Below are 17,861 nucleotides of genomic sequence, written 5' to 3'. Positions count from 1 at the left end.
TTGGATTTAAAATACGGCTCAAAGAAAGGACAAGCAAGTAGTATTTGTTAGTGAGAATGCTTCCAGGTTTGCTTTTTTTCCCCCCCATGTGCAAGTCAAAAGATTTTTGGAGCTATCCTATGTTCCTTTCACGAAACAGTTATGCTGTTCCTCCAGGTTAAAGGTGATCGAGTTCAAAAAGTTGCATAAGTTCTTTTTTTCTTAAATTTTGGCAATTACCAGGTATATCTATAAAGACGATAAAAGCACATTTCTTCTGCCAGCATGCTTTAAAAACACAAACTCAACAGGATCACAGCATAATCAAACCATCCAGAATAAATATCCTTCATTTACAAAGCACTGAAGTAGTTTCAGATTTAAATGGGCAAAGAACAAATCAATTACAAAACCATTCAAAAGAATTTCGACATTTGCATCATTGGGATATCTGAATGTTTGACATACGTGAACTGGTGACACATTGGATGTACAAAGAAATACAGCCTAGCTTTCCTTAAGCAATTCTTTTCAGTACAAAAGGCCTTTTTTTTTCCTCCTGAATGTGTTGTGGGTTTTGTCAGACTGCAAAATGGAAAACATGCCTGAAGTTCTTCTCGCACTCAGACAGCAGACGCGGTTGTGATTATCACTTAATGAAAAGAGAAATCATATGGTGCACGGTTCAAAATAGCAATTGTTGTGTTTTAAACAATTTGCACAAAACAGCAGACCAGATTTCTCAGACTCAAGAGAAGTTTGGGTTAGTGCCTCAGCTACAAACTTGTCCATTTCTAGGGGATCATCATGACATGAAAATACAGTGGATTGAGTTGCAGTATAACAGTTCTTAAGTCTAAGAAAGGAAAGAGCTTTTTACTATTTAACTGATGACATTGTAACCGTATTTGGAGTCTGGCAACAGTCTTATCTACCTTCTAATAACTAGGTTTACTTCCTTGGGTTTCTCCCAGTTGGCTGGAGAATTGCTCTTTTTTTGAAAAACAAACTTTTCTGATATTCCAGCTTGTATTGCATCAGTGCAGGTAGCTCTCACATTCATCCCATGTTACTTTCATGGACAACCACATGCAAGAACATCTATCTGCACGGGGATGTCTCCTTGCAAATAGCTGATGGCAGGATAAGGATGACCAGAGCTGGACTACCACACCAAGCAAGGCTATAAGAGCCATACAAACCCTGCTGTTCCCCACTTAAAAATGCTGGGTATTAAGATTACACAGCACTGTGACTCCTGCTAATGAAAAAATATTAGAAAACACAGAAAAGAAACACCTGAGGTGGCAGATGCAGCATGACACGTAGCCTCAGTTATAAAAACACAAATGCCAGCTGCTACCACTCTTCAACCTACAGCATTCTCATAAAATGGCTTATTTCTGCTGGTGGTAGCCATAGTATGAAACTATTTGGCCTAAAACCATGAAATATTCTAAATGGTAAATTGTGAGACTGAGGTACCTTTCTGGACGAGGGCTCCTGCATGTGTGCATATGTGTGTGCACATATGTAATTTTCATCTTATTATATCCTTTTGCTCAATGTTGGTATTACACAAATAATAAAAGAATGTAATAATACTTTTGACTGAAAATTGGTGGTTATAAAAAAGTCCAAGGAGTTTGTTTTCCTTTACATTATGCAATATGCCACTTATACTCTGGCTTCTGTTTTTCTTTACTTTTCTTCTGTAGGAAGATTGTTTTCTTAAGCATAATTACGGGCCAATTTATTTTTGTGTACCCCATCTCTACCCTCTGTTCAAACACTGCCTTAAAACCCACTTCTTTCACGTAACCTCCCCCGCTAACCTCTTCAGCAACAGTATCTGAGCTTCTTGGTTTCTCCTTGTGTTGGATGCTCTGCTAGATCAAATTAGGGCTGGATACTATTATCCTTTCACATGCAAGTTTTGCTACAGAAGTCACCGGGATTGACAATTTGCATCAGTAAAGGCTGCTGTGCTGTGCTACCAGACTGCAATCCGGATGGCAATAACTGTATTTTCTACCTGAGCTCGTTTCTGAGCTGTCAAAGAATATTCCCATCTGCTTAAAATACAGGAAAATATCATGGGACAACTTTTGCTCACAACCACGTGCATTAATGTGCCACGTGCACTATGGCCATCCAACAAACCGCAAAGGAGGTGGGGGAGCAAAGAAAATACAGTTTATCACTTGAACCGGCTACTGACCAAATTAATGGGTATTTGTCTTTGACTTATTTGGGAGATGGATTAGGCTACAATGATGGAAACATAACACATTTTTCCATGCCAAAATGCAATGAGAAACTTTAAACGATCTATAAAGAAACTTCCATCAATCTGTCCTGGAGACCATATGTAGAAGGGACAGATGCTAGTCAGGCTGCAGACAGCCTGGAAAGAGCTCAGATACCACTGATGGGTACAACATAAGGACTGCACAAGAGCAGAGTTGAAAAGAAATATAAGCTCCTCCCTTTGTTAGAGTTACTATTTATACTGGACTTGAAGAACACTGTGCACTCTGCTAAAAACCAGAGGACTGAAGTTCCTGCAGATAAGATCAGGGAGCATCCTGTATGGCATTGATCCCAGCCCAGCTGGATCCCAGTCCCCTGGGAAAATAGTCCTGCAGGGATTAATAACCAGCCCTGGAGACAAGAAGACCCAGGACAGAGGAACACATGAGGCAGGACAGATGTGGTGTAAGCACAGGGTGGTGCAGTGCCACAGGCAAGCAGCACTGCTGCCCTACCTTTAGGCTGACAGCATCAGGAGAAGGAAGGGGTGCAGCTGGGTGCACACCAACAGCCAGGGCAGCCAACAGGTGCAGTGATAGCATTTTCCCCAAACCTGGGGCCACGCTCTCTGCTTTTATAAATGTCATAGAATCATGGAATGGTTTGGGTTGGAAGAGACCTTAAGTAACATCTAGTTCCAACTTCCCTGCCATTGGCAGGGCTGACTTCCACTGGATCAGCTTGCTCAAAGCCCCATCCAACCCAGCCTTGAACATTTCCAGGGATGGGTCATCCATGACTTCTCTGGGCAATTTGTTCCAGTGCCTCACCACCCTTACAGGAACAAATTTCTACCTAATATCTAATCTAAATCTCCTTTTTTTCAGCTTAAACCCATTACCCCTCATCCTATTACTGCACTCTCTGATAAAGACCTCCTCCCCATCTTTCCTATAGGCCCCCTTTGAAGTACTGGGAGGCCGCTGTAAGGTCTCCCCAGGGCCTTCTCTTCTCTAGGCTGAACAACCCCAACTCTCTCAGCCTGTCCTCGTACAGGAGGTGCTCCAGCCCTCTGGTCATCTTTCTGGCTCTCCTCTGGACTTGCTTGAACAAATCTGTGTCCTTGCTGTGTTGAGGACCTGCTGCACCTGTCAACCTCCTACACTGCATTTTGCTCAGGTAATACTCCTGGAGTGAACAAGACACATTTTGCTTGCACAAAAAAAAAAAAAAATTAAATAGCCTACCATGTCCTCATTACACATCTCTTTTGATATTTTGATAAGACTGCAAATGGGTAACCTCCCAGAGAGAACACTCAAACATTTCCAAAGTGCTGTATACCTGATCTGATATGAACAACTGAATGAGTCTCCAAGGGAGGCTGGGACTGCGTGTTATTTCAACACTCAGCCCTGTTCGAGCAACTGCAGCAAATGCTTGAGTCTTTAAAATGGAGAAAATTCCCCCTCCCTGTGCCTGTTTCAGCCTCTTCCAACCCATGTTTACCTTGTGGAGCCCATCCATTAACTCAGACACCAGCTGCAAGTGCTTCAACTGCAGTACAGACTCTTTTTTGTCTGCAAGCAACATGTGGTATCAATTTATCATTCTCAACAACGCAACAAGGGAATCCACTCACTTTAAAAATAAAAAGAGAGTTGTGTAACTTAACTCTTAAAAGCTCCCCTCCTCCCTTAAAAAAAAAAAAAAAAAGCCTAAAGATTAGCAAGATGAGGTGCAGCTGGTGGTTGCTGAGTCCAAGTCACACACTGGTCTGTTTTTATTTCAGTGTTTTGTAGTGAGTGGCTAATTTGTTATTTCAGATAAAGGCTCCAAAACTGTAAAGTTATGGCAAATCCAAAGCAGTTGTTTATTTTAACAATTGGGACATTAGGACATGATGGGAGAAAAACAAACACTATCTGCAGACCCATAAACCCTGCTAATGCTCACTTGGGAGACTTATACTTTATTTTATACTATATTAACATATTTAATGTTCTAACTTTTACCACGTGAAGTTGTCTGGTAGCCATACAGTAGGGAAAGGCATCGATCAAATACCACTGAAAAGAAGCTATGAACATAACTCCAGCTTATCAGCCTCCAGATGACTGGAGGGAGCCCTGCTTCTCCATGGCTCTGCTTGCAAACTTGAATTTCAGTTTGCAGCCTGTGTCACCATACTCAAAATGCTGTGGCATGAATCTCCTTTGGGATGAACACCCTTACAAAGGGCCTCCCCCAAAAGTACACCAAAAATGAAACAAACTACTTTCTTTGCATTTAGCTGTGGCTGAAACAGGAGGCTGCGAATAATCAACACATTTTGCTCATCTACCTAGAGCAATGTCTGCACCTTTTCATTAAGTACCCAAAATTTGCTTCAATTAGCAGTTTTATATTTTGTTTCCTTTGAATTCCCCAATGATATTCAAGTGCAAATAAGCAAGGAAACAGATACAGTGACTCCAAAATTACAAATAATTAAAGTTGCCCATTATGTGCATGAATTTCTGGTGAACGGGACAATGTCAGTCTAGACAAGGAGATCTTCAGGAAGTACCAATCTGTTGGTTCCATACCGTCACTTTCTACCTTGTTCTATAAGGCTACAGTGCTGCTCTTCTCAAGGAACTTAAAAATGCTCAACCCAAAGAGGTCTCAGAATTTCTTCCTCCTTCCCATGAGCTTTTGCAAACCAGAAAAATAGATATAATTTAATAAAGTAGTGAGGGTGTTCTGGATAGCCAGAAAAAGCAAAAAGTAAAACCTAAGGGAAGTCCTCCCACAATATCTAGCCAGCCATGTTTAACCAAAATATATCTTCTTCCATATAAACCAAAATATTTTGTATTCCACACTGTAATATTTTCCCTGAATTACAGAAGTTACAGAAAGTATTAAGCAAATTACACACAGAAAGAGAAACCTCTCCTGACACCCAAACATTTTCAATGCTTGATGTTTGGTATCATCTGCAAGTTCCTAAGGCAGCTCCGGCAAATCCCACCAGCTGTTCACCAGCCGCAGGTGGCAAGAGCACACTACCATCCCATGGGGAACATCCAGCAGGCCTTGGAACCCAGCTGGCTAAGGCCACTGTCCTTACAGCCCTGCAGAGGATAAGTGCAATGACACGGGTTCAGCCCTGCCACCCAAGCATGGTCTCCTGCAGGAAAAAAGGGAGGGGAAAAAACCCCAAAGATTTAGGGAAAAGAAAGAACAGCTCAGCATCTCAAGAGTGGGTTTGAAGATTCCCCTCCTCACCCTGTCATCAAGGTATTTCTGACCCTGGTGGTCGGGGAAGAGCTAGAAGTGGCCTCCGCTGTAATTAGCTCTCCACCTGCACCTCTGCCCTTCATCCCTGATCCCTAGGAAGGGCAGAATGCCTTGAGGGACACTAAAGCTTCTTGGGAAAACATTATGTCCGGCGAAGATCTATCCACTGAAATGTGCTGGCTCAGATAGGAGAGCAGCACACGGATCTGCCTCCATCCTGCACACAGGGCACTGTGTTGTGCCAAAATACGACAGGAGAAGGTGATCAGTGCAAGGAAAACAAACCCTCCCTAATGGCTCGCCTCACTCCTCGCCACAAGGGCAGGCGGCGAGCGACGTGCCAGCCAAGGAGGTTTATGCCCTCCCTTTTGCAAAGAAAAGTATCTTAACACATGGAGCTAAGGGAACCGAGTCACAACTTCATCAAAAGTTTTTCCTGAAAATATTAATTCTAGCTAGAACAACTGCCCCGCTCTTTGCAAACAGTGATATTGCAAATCACTATGCTGACGTAAATAAAACTTAGCTGAAAATATACACTGCCTGGAAATTGTCTCAGAGCATCATGCTTCCAGTTAGCAGAAAAATCTCCAGTTATTTTACAGAAGTCCTCTGACCGCAGGAGGACTCTAATAAATAACATTTGTTTTTCTGCGAGTAGAGTATGCCGGCTGCCGTTTAATTTTTTCCACTGTGTGTTGGGAGATGGGAAGCAGAGAGCGAGGAAAATGTTGATGTTTTAACTATTGCAGCTGCGGACCAAGCACAAGGTCAGGCTTTGCAGCAACTACTCCTAGCATGAGAAGCCACAGACACTGATGCCCTTTCTAATAGGAAGCCCCAAAAAATAAAGCATTAGCCTCTGTGTGCTATACTGCTTTTCCATGTGAAAACAGGATTTAGGCATCCAGAGACTGATATCATCATCAGGAGACTGCTAAAGGCACCTCATCGAGAGCTGTCTTTTTCACTCTCTTCCATGTGCGTCGTATCACAGCTGCCCACAATTCAAGAACGCAATTGATTTCAATCAAGGGATTTAACTTAATTAAAAGTAGGAATTTAGTTTCAGGCATCGATCTTGCAAGGTGCTGAATTCATGAGAATCCCAAGGCACCTGAGCACAGGCCTGACGAGAACACGAGCACAGTCAAAATGGAAGATGTTGCCACTTACTGAACCTAAGCACAAGGAGTTTCTCCTTCTGCCATGGAGCCCCAAGAGAAGTGTAAGCACACACAACTAATCAACCTGAATATTATACATACAGTAACTCTCATAAAAATAGCTACCACTGTCAGCATGGCCCCAATCCACCAGCCACTAAAGCTACTGGAAGACTTCTCACAAACCTCAGCAGTCACCCAGTTAGACCTCAATAAAAACAATACAATTCTACTGCAAGGCAGATTTTCACCCTGAAGGCTTTGGGCTTATTTTGCTAGAAAGAAGAAGTAGGAAAAAAAAAATTCCCTGTTTTTCATTTCTTAGATGCAAAGATCCCAGCACAACTCTCATGTGGTGTTGTGGAAACGAGAGTGCTCAGTTCTATTTTCACTCATTCTCAGCATATGGTTGTTACTATACATCAACTATTTAGAAACACGTATGGGCGTTCTTTCATGCCTTTATAAATACCTGTGAGTGATGCTACTGCTTATAATAATTCACTAAAAATAGTAGCTTCCCATGGAAGATCACAACAGCTTCTCATTGCTGAATCACTTATTATAAATCTTCTTTTTCCAACAGTTTTTGTGGTCATGTGTTGATTTTTGTTAACATTTCCTAAGCCTGTAAATGCAAATAAACTAGCAACAAATTCATAGAATCATCGAATCACAGAACTACAGAATGCTTTGGGTTGGAAGAGACCTTTATGGGTCCCTGCAGAAAGAGGGACATCTTTAACAAGACCAGATTGCTCAGAGCCCCATCCAACCTGACCTTGAATTTTCCAAGGATGGGGCCTCCACTACCTCCCTGGGCAACCTGGGCCAGTGTTTCACCACTCTCATTGTAAAAAATTTCTTCTTTATATCCAGTCTAAATCTACCCTCCCTTAGTTTAAAACCAAAGTCCTGCCCCATCTTTCTTGTAGGCCCCCCTGAATTACCGGACAACTGCTGTAAGGTCTACCCACAGCCTTCTCTTCTCCAGATTGAACAACCTCAACTCTCTCAGCCTGTCCTAGTATGGGAGGTGCTGCAGCCCTCTGATCATTTTTGAGACCCTCCTCTGGACCCACTCTAACAACTCCATGTCATTCCTGTGTTGAGGGCTCCAGAGCTGGACACCCGGAGACCTCCAGGTGAGGAGGTCTCATGAGAGCCGAGTAGATGGGCAGAATCACTTCCCTTGACCTGCCACACTTCTTTTGATGCAGCACAGGATATGGTTGGCTTTTGGGGCTGCAACTGCAGCTCATGTTGGCTCATGTCCTCAAGCTCCGCCAGGGGAGATTCAGGCTGGACATTAGGAAAAAATTCTTCACAGAAAGGGTCATTGGGAACTGGAACAGGCTGCCCAAGGAGGTGGTTGATTCACCTTCCCTGGAGGTGTTTAAGGCACGGGTGGACGAGGTGCTAAGGGGAATGGTTTAGTGTTTGATAGGAATGGTTGGACTCGATGATCCGGTGGGTCTCTTCCAACCTGGTTGTTCTATGATTCTATGTTCAGCTTTTCATCCATCAGTACAAATTCCACCCCACAGTGGCAGGGAAAGAGTAAATCTGCATGCACGAAGCAAGCCTTCCACAGCTCCTGCCTTACCAAAGTGCAAGGCTGCTTTGCACGCAGCTCTGTGAAGTGTTAGCTCTGAAATGATAGATTGTTAAACACCCAGGCTGGATTAATTGGAAGTGTTGAGCTGCGCACATTAAATTGCAAATCTGGTGACAGTTACGGCTGACATGTGACTGATGAGAGGAATAGATCTGATACACTGTCGCCTGACCGAGTTTGATCAGGCCTGAGCAAGCCCTTCAAATGCCAGCACAGGCACCCGAGACCTTCTTGAGAGAAAGCCTTCAAGCACCCTCCAAAAAAGCCCCCGGCACTTCTGCTATGTAGATTAATCTGAAACAGGACGCCACTCCTGTGCTATTTTAAGCACATAATTGGATTATTATTGAACCAGATGATACTATCTGATTATTTTTTTTAAAAAAACACAAACTGCATTTTAAAATACTACGTACTTCATTTGGCACAATCACAATTCCAGGTATTCCCCGTGTTACTGCACTGTCGGTGCTGCCAGGGTGTGAATTAGGAGACATGGATGAGCGAACAGAACAACTTGAAAAACAGGTATCTCCTCCTTCACAACTCAGTACTGGATAGCTATGGCACTGCCAATAAATACCTGTGCACTCTTCAAAACGTAATGGCAGCTGTAAAATATTAATGTCTTTTGAAAGCAGAAAGCGATCAGTTTTCTTTTTGATGTATTCTGATGTGCATTCTGCTTTTGTCCTGAGAATAATACATGGGTCCTCCTTAGCCTCTCAAATTCTTAAGCTTTCCTACATTTTCCCTCTACTTCGGGGAACATTTGAACATTGCATTTAGGAAAATAACTGAAAAACCGTACAAACTTGCTTTCTGTATACACAAGTCAAGCTCATGCCATGCCAGAAAACATGGGTGAACAAAACCATCTACCTCCTCACTGTTTTTAAATCCACCTCGCTACTGTTGGTGTATTTCAGGAGTCTTTTCCCAATCCATTCTTTAATCTGATTTCCATTGGGGCATTGCACTGGGACACCCAGTCCCAAAATGAGCCCTGCCCACAAACTCACTGCTGAGGCATATGGGTTTGGTTTCCATGCTGTGATGACCTGTCTGCAGTCTCCAAGTTGACTTTTTTTTTTCCCCCTATGGAGAACACTTTATAAGCCTTAAATTTTAACTCTCACCCAGAGTGGGCAGCTCCAAGTCAGACCTCGAAATGTGAAACAGTGACACCAGCCCTCCCTTGGCAATCAGTGGGGAGAAACAAGTGCCTCCAGCAAATAAGCCCACCAGCCTGTGGTCCTGTTTTCCTCCACAAGTGCCTGACACTCTCTATTGGTGGAGGTGGATCTCGCCCTTCGTTTTGGGACAGTCACTCCCAGCTCCTCCTAGGGCACAGTGGCTTTGGGGAGCTCACCCCCACTGCGACTCACCAAATTCTCTCTCTACACCTCTGGGTTAATCTCAGCCTCACCTAACCCCATTCAGAAACTGTTGTAGTTTTCATTGAACCTCACCTCACTTGGGTGACTGGCATGTTACTGGTTTTACTGGATTTTTTTTTAATTTATTTTCTGTTCATTGCAGGGGTAAAATATACCTGAGGAGCTGACAAAAGGGCAGGTGACACCTATTATGCTGCCAATGAATCAGCCCTTTGGTACAGTAAGCAAGACATTCCTGTTTCACATGCAACTGGCAGCAGCACCATCCCAGAAACTTCACGAGCCAGGTAAATGAACAGGTATGAAAGTAATCTTTTTTATTTTTAGAAGTTACTTACCTAATCTTAGAAACTAAAATCAGTGTCATTGATACAATCACAAGTGCTAAATGTTGAGCCTAAAGCTAGGCTATGTCAAAATACGGTGCTTTCTTAGCACCCCACCCCGACACCAGAGCCCAAACAGCAGAACGATGAGTGGAGGAGCCCTTTCATGTTCCCAGTTTGAACCTGTACACATGAGTAATCCCTCCTGAAGCCAACACTCAGGACATGGTGGGGCCATTGTATCGCTCAGTACATACACTTGGACATTTTCAGAGGCAGTTGTGAAGCCACAAGGGCAATGGGTTTCAGGACCTTGATTGTGCAAACAGGAAAGGTCATCACCATGTACTAGGACAAGAATTACCTACCACTGTGGTTGCAGTCCAGCTGAGCTCCCATTATGGGAAGGACTGCACAACTAGGGGACACTTGCATCTGAAAATTTACGGCCTCAGCAGGCAGACAAAAAAGCATTAATTCAATAAAGATTCTACAGAATCTAAAACTGAGTGGCTTTGTGTTCCCTGCACATAGGTGCTCTCATACCATGCCAGACAGGCAAATGAAACTGGTCACAGACTCCAGGTAGGCTGTGTGGACACGTCACATCCTGCTTCTAAGGGGCAAATAGTGAGTTATGTTAGTGGAACTACACTGCTTGAAATAAGACCTTTTTCTACACCTACATGTTCAAAACACAGGGCAAATTTCAAAGACATTGCTAAGAATGATGGCCCCTTGGTACATAATCTTTCTTTTTTTTTTTATGACATTGTTCACAGTATTCATAGCTCAAGAATGCTAGGCCTCCTGAGCATGCCAAGCATCATTTTCATAACAAAGGTACACAAGAAACAAGCACCTTCAACTTGCAGCTGAACAGAGGAGGTGACAAAGAAAAGAGCATTGGTAAGCACCATGGGGATACTTGCCCTCCTTCTTGGAAACGGAGAGGACCCACTACCAAGCACCCTGAGCAATGTGTATGAGTACACACTATGACATGACTGCTAATACTTTTACAATATCGGCTGATACACAAAATATGAAACAGGCCAACACAAACTACCTCTATGCTTTTTCATTTCATTTTTTTTTTCCTGTGATTAGAGTAGACGAGATCTTCAGAAAAACAGGAATTAACTAGGCTACTTTTTGGTTACAAGTAGCAAGGTGAGGAATGAAAAAATTACAGAGATCACAGAATCACAGAATCACAGAATAACCAGGTTGGAAGAGACCCACCGGATCACCGAGTCCAACCGTTCCTACCAAACACTAAACCATATCCCTCAGCACCTCATCCACCCGTGCCTTAAACACCTCCAGGGAAGGTGACTCAACCACCTCCCTGGGCAGCCTCTGCCAGTGCCCAATGACCCTTTCTGTAAAGAATTTTTTCCTAACGTCTAGCCTAAACCTCCCCTGGCGGAGCTTGAAGCCATTCCCTCTTGTCCTGTCCCCTGTCACTTGGGAGAAGAGGCCAGCACCCTCCTCTCTACAACGTCCTTTCAGGTAGTTGTAGAGAGCAATGAGGTCACCCCTCAGCCTCCTCTTCTCCAGGCTAAACAACCCCAGCTCTCTCAGCCGCTCCTCATAAGGCCTGTTCTCCAGCCCTTTCACCAGCTTTGTTGCTCTTCTCTGGACTCTCTCCAGAGCCTCAACATCCTTCTTGTGGTGAGGGGCCCAGAAATGAACACAGTATTCGAGGAGCGGTCTCACCAGTGCCGAGTACAGAGGGAGGATAACCTCCCTGGACCTGCTGGTCACGCCATTTCTGATACAAGCCAAGATGCCATTGGCCTTCTTGGCCACCTGGGCACACTGCTGGCTCATATTCAGTCGGCTGTCAACCAACACCCCCAGGTCCCTCTCCTCCAGGCAGCCTTCTAGACAGACTTCTCCCAGTCTGTAGCACTGCATAGGGTTGTTGTGCCCCAAGTGCAGGACCCGGCATTTGGCCTTGTTAAACCTCATGCCATTGGACTCTGCCCAGCGGTCCAGCCTGTTCAGATCCCTTTGCAGAGCCTCCCGACCCTCCAGCAGATCGACACTTCCACCCAGCTTAGTGTCGTCCGCAAACTTGCTCAGGGTGCACTCGATGCCTTCATCCAGATCATTGATGAAGACATTGAACAGGGCTGGACCCAGCACTGAGCCCTGGGGAACCCCACTTGTCACTGGCCTCCAGCTGGATTTCACACCATTTCCCACCACTCTCTGGGCCCGGCCACCCAACCAGTTTTCCACCCAGGAGAGTGTGCGCCTGTCCAGCCCAGTGGGACTTCCCCAGTCTTCCAGGACTGTCGGAAGATGATGGAAAGGGGTTTGGCCAGCACATCCGCCAGCTCCTTCAGTACCCTAGGGTGAATCCCGTCCGGCCCCATAGACTTGTGACTGTCCAGTCGGGCTAGCAAGTCTCTGACCACCTCCTCTTGGATCATGGGAGCCTCATTATGCTCCTCTAGCTCCTGGGTTTGTACACAGACAGAACGACCCTCCTTACGACTAAAGACTGAGGCAAAGAAGGCATTAAGTACCTCAGCCTTTTCCTCATCCCCTGTTACTGTTGTCCCTTCTGTGTCCAATAGGGACTGTATGGTCTCCCTAGTCCGCCTTTTATTATTTATATATTTGTAGAAAGATTTTTTGTTATCTTTCACTGACTTGGCCAATCCAATTTCTAGCTGAGCCTTAAATGGATGGCTTAAATGGATGGCTTAAATAGATGGAAGAGTCCACACTGATCTATGGTCAGATTTTTTGAGAGTTGGTGGAAACTCCTTTTGATTGTAGGATCTGACCATGTGCCCTGTTGCAAAGTAAGATTCTCACCTACAAAGGTTTTTCCATGTGTCTAAATGCATACTCTATGAACTCTTTTGTGGAGTTGAACATGAATAACTACAATGTGTAGGGTTAGACATATACCAGTCTTTGCCAGACTTTGCCTTCTTGACAAGGATAAACAAGAGGAGACACACAAAAAATTTCCAATTTCATTCACAGGCAAGTTTCAAAGCTTGCAGAAGTTAATGAAAACCTTCTAGCAGTTTTGTATCAGGCTCTTTTTGAGGTGAGAATGTACCGTATTAATTATTTTCAGCAGAAATGGGTTCCTGGTGCCATCTAATCACAGCTATAACCCCAGTGGCCCTTCCAAAGCAAAGTGACAGCTGAGTCACTAATGTTAAAGCAGGGACGCAAAAAGGAAAATGAAAAAGAAACTAGGCTACTTCCCCTGAGGAGCTAAATACAGTATTTAATGGCATTTTTTTATAAGGTTAACAAATCAAATGCTCCAGCTATGGATTGTTAACATCATCATAACTATGACAGGATGACCCTGCACAACCTATCTCCATCTAGGTTTCTTCCTCCTGTGACACGTAAACAAGGAGGAAGAGGCTGGGAGGCAGTCCAGGCTTTCCCCATTCTCTGGGCACTGGGGGAGATGGGTAGCAATAGCCACATAAGGTGCCAGCAGGACAAAGCAATGCTGTCAACGGAAAGGGAAGATAGCAGGACTGAACAGATGGGGCACTTGTCTTTTCCTGCAACTGCAGCAGCTACCATCTTTGTCCTGTTGCTCCTGCGGCACTCCGCTTGCACAGGCAGGAGCAGGCAGCACTTGAGCTCTCTTGTTTAACTCACATTGAAGAGTCATCCCCTTCACCCCACTGCTCTTAAATGAGGGCGTCAAAAGCAATTAAAGTCAGGACAGCAGAAATTTTAAAGCTATATGCATAAAGAAGCATCTTTTTTCCAATGCTGCAGAAGTGCTGGGCACTTTGGACTCATGTTGCTCATAAGCTCCATTTTAATAAGTTGCATTTTAGTGAAGTAGCTTAATACAGGCGCATACCAGAAAATATCTGTCCAGCAGAACAGGAAGGACTGAAGCTGATTTTTCAGAAAGCCAACTGCAGCTACCTGACAAGCATTCTGTACTACGAGACCCTAAATGTACTCCTAAAGCATTATGGCATAACAGGGTGAAATTTTTGCTCATTTTCACTTCCCTCCTGCTGCTCCAGTGCCACGTTTGTGAGGAACAGCCCTGGCTCAGGGCTGAACCTGGCGAGCTGCTCTGCAGCTCCAAGCCCCAGCAAAACGTTCCCACTGCAAGAGCCAACAACGTCATCACAAATGTAACAGGAGTATGGGGCAGTTCAAAATGCCATCTCCTGATTTGATACCAGTGCCAAACTTGGGAGCACACAAGATACAAACACACAGGCAACTGGGCCACCTGGGCAGATAATTCCTGGAAAGACAGGTGCACTTGGACTTAACCTCCCTCCTTGTGGCCACTGCCCTGGAGTGCATGTTGGATGCCTGTGGTACTGTATGTGCTTTTTAGGGAGCCACCTTCTCCAAGTTCCAGAGTTTGACCTAACTTGGCCCCATTTGCCAAACAAGCAAACCTTCTATTTAACTAATCCCATGCAGGTCTTCAGCAGCGTCTCCCTTCAGTTGTCCTAAAACACTCCATCCATGCTTTATCACAAACTCTGCCCACATTATTATGATCACTTTAAGCATAATCCAAGCATGATACTGAATACCAAGTAATCACCGTTTGGCTGACCTCTGCAGGATTCTTCACAGGAGAAAAAGTTTGCAGGATTAGTACCAAAGCCCGCAGACACGGTCATCTCCTCCCTCTGCCCGCCCCCTCTCCCTTGACTCTAGCATCCAGTACATGCTGTCCTCTTTGGTACTTCACAGTCCTCAAGGCTTTAGACCTGAATGAAGAGAAGTAGAATGAGCAAGCTCTGTGATTCAGGGCTATTTAAGAGAGGAAAAAAGGGGCAACTGTTAGATAGAGCCTGCCAGGAGGAGGAAAAGGAATTGGTTTGTGAGCCAAGAGGCGAAAGTCCATAGTCTTTGAATTTCAAAGGCTTTCAGGAAAGACGACCTCAAGATACTTTCACCAGCTACTTTAAATGAGTCTCAGCTTGGTAGTCTGCTGTTTTTACCTCCTCTTCTTTTCTTTCACTTAGATAACTTTGGGGTTTTTTTCACTTGGTGAAAGGCAAAATAATTTTAATAACTTTAAATAACTTTACTCCACCATTTATGGGTATGTACATGTCAATTAGCTCTGGATTCCTACTACATATTGGGACGGTGTACAACCTTGGAAAACAGTCCCTGAGAATTACAATGCCCTAAAACATTCAGCCCCGTCCCACCACTCTGGTACACCAGCCAGCAAACACAGAGTGCTTTCTTCTGCCATGCTCCTTCTCCGTCCCTTGCTCCCTCCCCAGAGTCAGGACATCGCTGGAACCAGGTACAATGCTGTTTGCAACCATGTATGTTTAAAATAAAAAATGAAGTCCTGTACAAAAGTAGGATCATATTTCAGGCCGCCTGCAATATAGTACTCCTAGTCCCCCAAAACATAAGTTGAAGCTTACACGTTTAGATAACACAAAAATTAAGACAAAAACTGTAAGCAATCCCTTTTAAACATAGCCAGGAGCATGAAGCAGCTGCCAAGACATGCTAGTGCAAACTGGGGTCTTATGAATGTCTGACTTTTTTTGCTCCCAGGTTTCCACCCTGAATCCTGGGGGGGTGGAAGCCAGCTGGGGACATAGGCAGGCCCAGGAGAGCCCCACACCTGGGAAGGGGCCAGCTGGCACTGCCAGAGGAGGACACAGCGTTCAGGGACTCCAGGCAAATGATCCTCTTGATGCAGAGGGAATAAGGCCACGCCTGTCTCCTTGGTCTCAGGCATGGACCAAGAGAGGTCGGCATGGCACTATGCGTATTGGAGAGGTTTCTGGAAACCCAGGGCTCTGCTTTACAGAGAAGCAGCTCCGACAGGAAGGTCATAACAGTGCCAGACTCTAACTCTTCCAAGTATTAATAGTCATCACATGCTTGTCAGGAGGGGCATCTACCCTTTCATGAGCACACACTGCCAACAAAAAATTCTTACCAAGAGCACATCCAGGACAACCCAATACCACATTTTGCTAGGACAGCATGAGGAAAAAACATAATCTGCAACTCCAGTCTTGTTGATGACCAGTTCCTGCGGTCATCTGCCAGGCACCGAATCCCCCAGTTCATGCTGACTCTTGCTGGAGAGAAACACAACCTGCTACATCACCTACCGACTGCTGACAACAGGATTGGGTTCACTACTGAAGAAATCCTGGAGCCTGATGTGTCAAATGGCAATGAGCCCTGCTGGTTTTCACAAACGGTTGATCTTTTAGAACTACCCAGAGAAAAGCTGGGGGCAGAGTCCCACCATCATCCAAGTTTACAGGGGTGCTACTGAGAATAGGAAATAAACTGGCTGGGAAACGCCACGGTGTCATGCATTGATTTTCAGACATCGACACATGCACTACAGCAAGACTCCACCCTAGAGCCCAAACACAACAATGCAGGCACTTCACAGGCTAAATCACATCAGTCCTCCAGACTGGCAGCAGTTTTAGGAAATGGTCTTCTTCAGGAATAGGAAAAATGCAAAGAATCCAAGAGCATGTGATCCTTCACAGCAATCCCAACAAGTAAGGCTAAAATGAAAAGTCTGGGACAGATGTCAGCAGCACTCAGGGGCCTGACAAACACTGGAAAGGAGTGCTTTCCAGCACCAGGAAAAGGCTGGGAGTATCACCTTCCCTTGGTACATAGCAACAGTTGCTAGCATTGGCAGGCAGCGAGATGCAGCGCAAGACATGAGGGTGACATCATTTGATTATCACCTCACTTCCCTTGGATTCAATTGGGTTCCAATAAGAAATTATTTTTAGAATCGCTACAGACAAAAGCCACGAAAATTCATTTCTTACAGATCTGGGTAGAGGAGGCTGGGGACCGTATTTCTAGCAGACAAAGTCTTAAAAAGGCCCAATATTTGGAAACTGAAACCACAGCAGAAATATCATGTATGTATCAGCAGTGAAGGTAATTAACCTTCTGAAAAACACACTTAAAGGCAGGGTGGGTTGCCCATTGCCTTAAATTTTTGCATTTAAGACTAGCTATTCTTCCAAAAAGTGGGATGTAGCTGAAACTGAATTTAGGAGTTCCTGCTTGAAGAACCGATGGGAACTCTGAAGCTTTCATTCAGCAGGCCTGCCCTTAAAACATTAAAGTTTACTTGCTGCACGTACTTGGGAAGTTCAATTCCTAGTTGCTAAAAGAAGCATTTTCAGTTATGAAGTAAGTTAAGAATTATCAGAGGATATCATGACATATGATATAAATATTCCAGGGAAAGCAGTTTAGAAAAAAAAGTTAAAGGCCTCCAAAATATTAAGCAAGAGGTCTGCTGCTTCTGCCTCGGATGCAAGAAATTAATAACATCGTGTCTTGTTACTCTGTGCTACTGAGAGCTTGAAAGTAACTGGTCTTGCCTCCAATTTCAGGTTAGCCATAGTGTTTGTTAAGGAGAAGAGGTTCACATGACAGGCTGGAGGTTTTGAAGGAGACCTTTTGCTGAAGCAATAGCAGCTCTCTGGAGATAAATAAGGGCAGGGATTCCCAGGCAGCCGCACGTTTGTCAGCAGCGGTCCACTGCCTGGCGGTATACAGCACTTCTTCATTATGTTTATGCAACTACAAGTATTAGTATTTACAGCAAACGGCACTTCTTTTTACATCCCTTAGTTTGAGTATTTTACATCATTTATGAATTTTACGAGACCGTTGTACTGTCTTGTGTTTTTTAGCTTGTCATTTAATATGTTGGTACAGTGACAGACTAATGAACTACTGAGTGATGTGAGAAACCGTGTGGTATGTCACGACAACTTGTTTTATGAAATAACAGGGCAAAGCTTTCTCTGTTTTTGCAGTAAGG

The 17,861-nt window shown here is 44.4% G+C and overlaps 1 protein-coding gene across 6 annotated transcripts in view; it reads right to left on the bottom strand.

Moving 5' to 3' along the window:
• Positions 1–17,861, bottom strand: part of FOXO3 (forkhead box O3) — a 99,908-nt gene that overhangs the window by 19,482 nt on the left and 62,565 nt on the right. The window lies entirely within an intron of this gene.

The sequence above is a fragment of the Phaenicophaeus curvirostris genome, chromosome 2 (assembly GCF_032191515.1).
Source record: "Phaenicophaeus curvirostris isolate KB17595 chromosome 2, BPBGC_Pcur_1.0, whole genome shotgun sequence".
Taxonomy (NCBI): domain Eukaryota; kingdom Metazoa; phylum Chordata; class Aves; order Cuculiformes; family Cuculidae; genus Phaenicophaeus; species Phaenicophaeus curvirostris.
This window is presented reverse-complemented; position numbering and strand designations above follow the sequence as displayed.